Genomic DNA, 9,026 nt, shown 5'->3' with positions numbered 1-9,026 from the left:
ACCACAAAATGCTCTTGGGAATGTTCACATCTAACCCAGACTGAACCAGACAGGGAGAGTCTGCAGTTACTATTACTGGTGATTTAAAATAACTTTCTTTTTGACTAGCTATGCCTCCCTGGCATGTACAGATTGTTTTTATGATTTATCAAAGCTTCTTAAGGATGCTCTTTCTGAGCTGCCTGGTCCTTCTTTACAGTTAGTACAGTAGAGCACAGCTCTAGAGAGGTATTGCTGTATATGTCCCACTTTAAGATCAGACAGGGGTAATCCATAAATAAATCTGCAGCTAAAAAGCTTGTGGCAGCTTTGGATTATACAACCAGGCCAAATGCATGTTTGTGGAGAGATTTTGTACTATTTAAAGTGAGAAAAATTTATGAATTTTATGTCCAAGTTCACCAAAACAATTTGAAATTTGGTAGAGAAATCACCACATCTGTGTAAAACAAATTGATGGGGCATAGTCAGAACTAATCTGTCCTACTGCACAGTGCAAGGCAAACTTCTTGTGGTTTTTATGTTTCTTTTCAGTCCATGCAATGAACTGAATGGACTGAATCCCATGGTACTTATGGGATGAATATATCCTAGATATAGGTGCAAAAATTGCTACTAATTGTTAATTAATGGTTGAATTTGAATGCAAAATGCAGAAGACATAATGAGAGGGAGAAAAGGCAAGCAATTATGAAAAATAGCATTTTCAGTCTGGGTGTTGCTTCTTATTTTCAATGTCATGGCTCAAGGAAGAAATGCACGGGCCAAGTTTCATCTGTCTCCATATGTAGGCAGTTTTGTATGACTATGAAGCTATTATTTGCATACAGTAGATTTAACTGTAAGTGTGCATGTACTCTGTGTGCGTGTGTCTGTGTGTGTGACAGTGTATGAGTGTTTCTCTGACTCAAATTAGAGAGGAAGCCTCTTTGGAGAGCAATAGTAAAAACCTGATCAAGCCAATGTAAGCTCTCAGGAACGATTCAAGCTGAAGAACAGGTTGCTAAAACCACCAACCACCACTCTGTGCATATCAGTGTCTGACCGATGACACTCAGAAGGATGAAATGCAGAAAACCCATACCTACTCTTTTCTTCAGTAATTAACCCTCAATTCCAGCACAATAATTAACTCAAAGTCCAGCAGACCAGTTTTGGTTTGTTTGTTTGCTAATTGCAGCCTTAATTGTATAAATAGGTGCTTAGGTCTTCACTAATTCAGTCTCTTTGAATTTGCCTTTTGACTTTTGAAGTCAATTGTTCATCACACTGGGTACAATTTTTGATAATAGGCTGGGAATAGGGATATGTTTTTGTGGGAAACACTAGCTAGAAGAAAAGAAGACAAAAACTGGAATATAAATATTATTGGAAGGGACACAGGCAGCAGCTACAGGTGTAAGTTACATCTGGAAGAACAGGACCAAAGCCCAACCATCCAGAGGCTAGAGCCACGGGGAACAACACACTGTGTTTGCAAGTGCTGGAGAGGCTTTAGACCAGATTTGCTTTGGGCTATACAGTATTTTACCAAACTGCCTACTTGCATTTGGCTCTCCAACCATAAAGGAAAAAAAGAAAAAAACAGACTGTCCCTAGGTTTGAAAAGAATATAAAAGCTTGAGTAACCCATGCTCTGCTTCATATTGCTCATGGAGTTATTTGTGATTCTCCCCATTTCACAAGGGCACATTTATCCTTTACTGTTACACTCCCCTAAGAGGTTATTCAAAGGGCCAAATCCAGCCTTTGTCCCCTAACTGTCACCTGCTATTGCCATTGAGAAAAAAGAGGTCTTCTTTAAAATATTGCTCTTATGTTAGTTTATTGGTCTGGGATTTCCACGTGTCTATGACTAAAACCTAACCAGGATGTGCACTGTGCCACAGATTTTTTTTGAAAACACTTACTTCATGACACAAATCATGGTGTTTCTTCACAAGGAGTTCCCAGCACAAAATTAGATTCTGATGAGGATATAGTTTACCATATTACCACAATTAGATTCAGAAGAATAGTAAGGGTTATTTAGCAATATTTTTTTTTAATAATGCACTAAAAATATCAATTTGGACCAGATATCATAAAACTGGCATTGATTTGGCTTTCCTGCACAGTTGTGATGAGTCTCTCTTGGACTAGAGAGCACTAGATTAGACCAGAGCACCTGTTTATCTGCTTATCCTGATTGCTTCGAGGTGCATTCTGCCAAATCACAGAGAATATGCCAACTCTTGGATGGAAAAACAACTTGTTGGGATTAAGGTGAGGTCAATTCATTTTCTGCCTGTGAGAGTGGAATGTAATTATAATCAAAAGGAAAATGCATTTAACCAATGCACTAATTATGCCCTGCCTGCTGCTGGCCCCTGTGCCATTAGATATGATTGTGAAATGAGTTAGGATTAAAACAAAAAAAACCAAAAAAAAACAAACAAAAAAAACAAACAAACAAACAAACAAACAAACAAACAAAAAAAATCTATACAGACACAGGCACGACAACACAGCTTCTGCTGACTGCTAATCAGTTTGCAACAGGAAAGCAGCAATGTCCTAAATTTTGTATTCCCTTCCTGATTGTCTAACGGCTTCCATCAACTTCTCAATGTATTTGCTGTCTTTTGGAGTCCCTGGGGATGACAATTCTGAATAATTCTTTTTTCCACAAGAACTGCCTGAAAGGGTGTAAAGCACTAGTTAGGACCGGGAAACTTCTGGAACTGGACTCCACCCTGCTTCCCTTCCATCCTTTGCATTTCTCAAGTTAGATACCATGGGTTGTATCCCATCATATAACACTACACTACCCATCAACAGCCTGTAAATATCTCTGGAGAAAAATTAAACAAATAGAGAGGGATATATCCTTGATAGAAGGATAAACAGATGCTTGTGTTGCTGATGTACAGCCATGACTAATTTTAAGTACAGATGTATTTTTATGGAAATTGTGAGTTAAGACCAGAACTTATGGCTGTAGTCTCTATCTATTTGACTAGAGTAAAAGGAGAAATATTCTTTACTTCTTTGGTTAACTAGTATAGACGTGACCATAGAGTCACGACAAAACAGCAAATCCCTCCAACCCCAGCCCACCAATTTTCATAACTTCCTGGTAACAGTGTGCAGCCAGGTGTAAGGAAGTCCACACTATCACAAAATAAGGGGCCAAAGGAACTCAAGTCTACTTCTGAATAACATTCTTGAAACTCATTCCTAAATATTGAACCCAGAAACACCTACAAAGTGTCCTAGAATTTTCTAATTTTTTGCCTTCAAGGTTTTTCTGTTCTAAGACCTTGTTTCAAGGTCTCATTCATTTCACTGGTCAAAAAAGAGCTCCATGTTCAAGGACTCATAGACCACAATTATTTTACTTAGAAATTGTGTATTCAGTAGGTCAGAGATGGTTTTCATTCTTCAAGCAGAAGGAGAGTCTCAAGCGTAGTATCACAGAATATTTTGCATTGGAAGGGACATTAAAACCATCTTGTTTCAATCTCCCTGCCATGGGTAGAGACACCTTCCACTAGACCATGTTTCTCAAAGCCCCATCCAACCTGGCTTTGAGCATTTACACAGATAAGGCACCAGCCACAGATCTTCATGTATTTCTTCTATTTTCTTGTAATTGAGCATCCTTTTTTCTGCTTCTCTTTATCACTCTCATCATGTTTGCCATGAGCTACATAGAGGAAAGAGGTTGGGGAATTTCCTAACAATCAAGAACCACGGAAAGTACAGACAAAAGGAAGCAAAGATTTTATTGACATTTCTTTACACAGAACACAAGCTACACAAAATGCCACGATAAAGCATATGTAGAAAAATAGTAGAATCATATTGGCACTGATGACTATTCATTATTATTATTATATTATTATTATCATCATCATTATCTTATTATACAGGTTTCATCATAACCATAATAAATAAGCATTAAAATTTCACAGTGGCATTATAGGCTTTACATTCATGATCTTATGTATACAAGGGACCATGTCAGATTTCTTCAGCTTTTTTGTATGGTCATGATTCAAAGTAGTAGATTTAGAAATTAAAAGCCCTTTCCCTTAACCTATAAGGATCTGTCCACAGTAATCCATTGACTTGATCCCTTGGAGAGGTCTGCATTTGTCTTAAAAGACATTACTTTTAAAACACATTTGACCAACTGGAAAATTGGCCTTAAAAAGAACCCAGAACATTTGTTATCTTGTGGTAGTCTGACTTTGAGATGCTATGGATGCTGCTGGTTGCCATTTGTTAAGATCTTGTAGCTGTATAAAGCTCTTCACCAGGTCAATCCACTTGCAGATTTGGTCCATTATACCAAGAGTGTATTTGACCAGCATTTCTCAGGATCAGACCTTTAATAAAGACTTTGTGAATGCTGTTGAGTCTGAACCTACATTCCAAGAAAACTGATTTGCATTTCCATTTTCCTTAAAATATCACAGAATTGACTCAACTTCACATGTTTCCACTTAGTGAGATTAGTTTTGGTTTTTTGATGTAAGTCTCACTTAAATCTTGACAGACATAGTTAAAGAAAATTGAAGTGTGTGGCAGTTGACAAATGTTCATTAGGGAAAGGGAAGTAAATTAGACAGAGGCAGATAGAGCATGTGTTGTAAATCTTGGTGTCTTAAAAAAAATAGTACAGATTTTCTAAGCTCTTAGCCCCTAATTATTGCCTCTTCTGTCTGATTTGAAATCATTCTGGAGAAACATAACTGCCTCAATCAAATATAATAATGTCTCATTTAAAAGTCCAACCTCTAGTTTCACATGACAGAATCAGCTGTACTCATATTCAAACCACAGAAAGGGTTATAATTAAAAATACCATACACTACTCATCTGCAAAGTTCAGCCTCAATATTAAGTTACTGTATAAATTCAAATTTGCAGAATGTTGTAGTTACTGTTACATGCACCAGTTATATCATGCATATTGCTCGCCCTGAACAATCAGCCCCAAAGGAAGTACTTAGAGAAGGAAATATCTCTGATGCTTTGCTTTGCAGCCTTGTGTGCACAAATATGGGCATGAATCCAATGCTAGTATTTTACATCCACTTTGCAAGAGTACAAATGGTTATCAAGTTCAGGGGCCAATCTCTTGATTTTGTGTAGCATTTTTATGATTCAAAACCTCATAAATTTTAAATGCCTAAATTGAAATTACTCATTGAAAAACAGCCCAGTAGTATTTGGCAGTTGTTTATCTGAAAAAAAACCTCAAACCATATTATTTCTTTCAAAAAGCTTTCTATCCTTGCCTTTGTTAACTAAAAATTGTAACAGTGTGCATACAGAAAACAACCCTCAGACCTAATTATTTACAGGAAACAATAGGTTTAATTCCAAGAGGTATTTTCTTAACATTTACTAAAGTAAAAGGTATCTCTTTGAAACACAGGATAAGGATCTTCACAGAACTGTGCTCCTGTCCACTTAATTCTAGTCCACACTTCAGTTGAGGAACAGTGAAGGTCCAATTTTAGTTGTTACCATTGAGCTGGGAATTAATCCAGTAGTGTGAGGTGTTCCATTTGAATAGATACCATAAAAATGTGATTACTTCTGCTGCCACTGTTAACTTTAACCATTAAAAGTCAAAGTCTGATTTTGAGAGCTACAATTTTAATACACTTTGAAGAGAGTGTCATTAAGGTTTACAACATTTAAACCAAGAATAGGGTTCCAGTGCCAAAACCAGAGTAACTCTGTTTGTACATTGCATACAGGGAAAGATAAGACATCAATCAAAACCTGCCTCAGGGATGTGTTTTGTTTGTAAGACAAACTAGAATGTTTAATTTTAAGGGCCTGAATTTGCAGCATGGAACAGAGGGCTAAGAAAGAGGACAGAATTCATCTACTTTCTTTATTGGCTAAATTAGACTCGTCTAAACAACCTTCCTCTAAACAAGAAAGAAAATCTCCCAACAGACAAGTCCTTCCCACTTAAGGCTTGTACTGTTCATTGAAGGTAATTCCTTATATAGAGAAAGTTTCATTTTCTGCTGTCTCAGATGCTGTGGAAAATTGTCTAAGCATAATTGAAAGGTAGAGATTTTTAGATCAGATTTTTTTTTTTAAGGACTTGAGTATATTTTAAAGGAGTTATAAAGATGATTGATGCCATAGTCTAAGACAATAATAAATAGATTCATTGTTCAAGTACAAGAAAACAAGTTTTAGGTTAAGCGATTTCGTTTTTAAGGAATCTTATTATTAGAGAGAAATTGAGGTAGAAAAACATCAACATAATTTTCAATTTACTTCTAAACTTTGTTTTTTGGAATATGCTGATCTGTGTTTTAACTTGATACTTTGACCAAAACTCCAATAATATTCCGGAGCGATTTATTTTGATGAACTGGATAGGATTTTGAAAGGTGTCCTTTTTGATGTCTCTGTCATTACTGAGAGGGGTATGTATATTCCTGTCATATCCGAGGGTTTATCATTGCCTTCTTCTCTATCTGTCAGAGCTACATCTAGACTTTGACTCACCTGGACATCCAAAAAGGAATGGGACAAAACTTCAGTGTACATTTTTTCTTGGCCAAACAAACATAGTAGAAAATGAACACGGAAGACTCTACAAATACTAGTGGGTTTTCAGTGTGGGTTTTGTGTTGGTTTTTTTTTTTTTTTTTTGTTTTTTTTTGTTTTTTTTTTTTTTTTTTTTTTTTTTTTCCCCAGACATGCAGTGGCAAAGGAATACCATGGCTTGTCTAGACTTCTTGACTGATCTTCTCCATATTTCATAAGAAGATTTAACTGCAGGAAAAGGAAGTAGCTGATTTCCCAAACTGGATGCATAGTCAAATATATAGAAGACTAAAATTAGTAAGAAGAGTGGCAAAGCTGATAAATCGTTCATCTACCAGCTTAAAAAATAAGTGCTTGGTTGAAGAGGATGGATGTCAAGGAAAATTAAAAGATGGTGACAAGATTCCTGTCTTAGGAGACAGGGCAGCTCAGTTTGACACATTGACCACGGAAACCATGGGGGTGGGAGATAACACACATCAAACTCAGGACTGCTCAGATAAGCTTAGTCAGCCAATGGTGTGCCAAGAGGTTGACAAATCACTGCACAAAACAACCTCTCCTCTCCAACGAGGTGGATGAAGCCAAGAAACAGCTCCTTCACAGGATCTCTGGAGGACAAGAGACATAAACTGCCCCCAGAAGCAAGAGAAACCTGTTAGGTTGAATGATCACCACCAGCTTCTCCTAAGTGTGATGTGGTATGGTCTATATACACTGTGTAAGGGAACACAAGTTCTCCTCTAATGGGAACAGCACACAGCTCCTATGGGAAAAGACACTTTCTGTGTATATATGTATTTAGGGTATATATCATATGGGAGAGATGACATACAAGAACTATGCCTTATATTAGCATTTTTGCTGAAAGTGATGCCTCATTTTACATCAAAAACATTCCCACTCAGCCTTTCCCAAGCCTGTAGCTGCATATTTGATAGTATCAGAAATGCCTTGGCCTCTTTGCACAGCTGGGAATGATGTACATAGCCTTATTCTATGAAAGTGGCAAAGAGGAAGTGTCCCCAGGGATGCAACAGGTAGATTCCTAATAGCACTTATGTTTTCAGGAAGAAATGACAAATTTCTTAAATTAGTTGCTTGAAATATTGGAGTTTTCAGCACCAAAAGCTGATATACTTATTGGCATAACCCCATTTACGGGATGCATAAAAAAGGCGAGGCCATCACAATATTCTAACCGCCCACTCCAAAATAACAGAGAATTATTGAAGGCTGGATTTATGTGGAGGGTTTTTTTTTCCTCCTTTGGATAAGTTGTTTGTGTTTGTAGCTGATATCTTTCAAACACTGGAAGGCATGATGGATTGCAGGAAGAGTTCACTGTATCACAGTTTCATATTTGAAGAAGCAGAAGAGACTTGAAGACATGAAGCTCCATGCAATTAGCATATAGACATTGGACCCATGGAACATATTTGCATGTGTGCAAATCCTATTCAGACAGATATGGTTAGGTTGCTACTCAGTTAAGAACATCTTGCAGCACTTTGGGTGAAAGTAGAGAATTGAATTTTTAAAAGCAGAGAAATCAAATTTCAAGGTTGTAGCAGAAGTTAATTTAGTCTGACCTTTTGCATAAGAAGAATTTATACATATTTATTCTTTATGCTTTTATCCTGTGAGGGGAAGGCCTGACTCATCTGCATTTAAAGTATTCTAACTGTTTAACACTGATTAAACTGTTCTCATAAGCATTTCTATTCAGTGCATGGATTTCTCTTGAGGAATTGCAGATGTATTATACAGTCTTCCTAAAATAGAGAAGAAACAGCAACAGCTCTGGTCACATTAGGCTTCCTCACTATTTGTGCCCAAAGTAAAAACTAATTCATAGGGGGCTGGAAGATTCCAGTTGTGGCAACAGGAGAACAGCTCCAGCTCTTTGGATTAGAGCCTGAGACAGGGAGAAGATGTGATGAGTGCCAGCAGCCAGAGGCCCTGCTGAACAGGAAAAAAGCACCAGGCTGCAGCAGAGCTGCCATCCAATGAAGTCTGCCAGTTCCTGGTGCCTCACAAACCCAGTTCAGGGTTGAGAAACTGGGCAGGGGCCAACCAAAGATCTCTAAGATGGTGAGGGCTCTAAGCACAGAGCTTCTGAGGACAGACAGAGTTAGACTTGTCTAGCCTGGCACAAAAGACACCCAATGACAAAGACCTTTCTAAAAGCATGGAAAAGGAAGTTGAAACTGTACCAGAAGCAAGAACAACCCCATGGAATAAAAAGATGGGATAAAAAAGGTAACAGAAAGAAGCTACAGCTCAGAAAGCTTAAACTGGATTTGTTGTTGTTGTTGTTTGCCTGGTTGTTTTCCCTGGCAATGATATACAGCAGTTGAGAAGGTATTCCAGAGTAGTTGTAGTACATCACCAGATGTTTTCAATATCCAGCAAGACAAATATATAGCTGACCTTACAATAAGGCTCGTGACAAT

The sequence above is a fragment of the Zosterops lateralis genome (assembly GCF_965231275.1).
Source record: "Zosterops lateralis genome assembly, chromosome: 1".
NCBI classification, from domain to species: domain Eukaryota; kingdom Metazoa; phylum Chordata; class Aves; order Passeriformes; family Zosteropidae; genus Zosterops; species Zosterops lateralis.
This window is presented reverse-complemented; position numbering follows the sequence as displayed.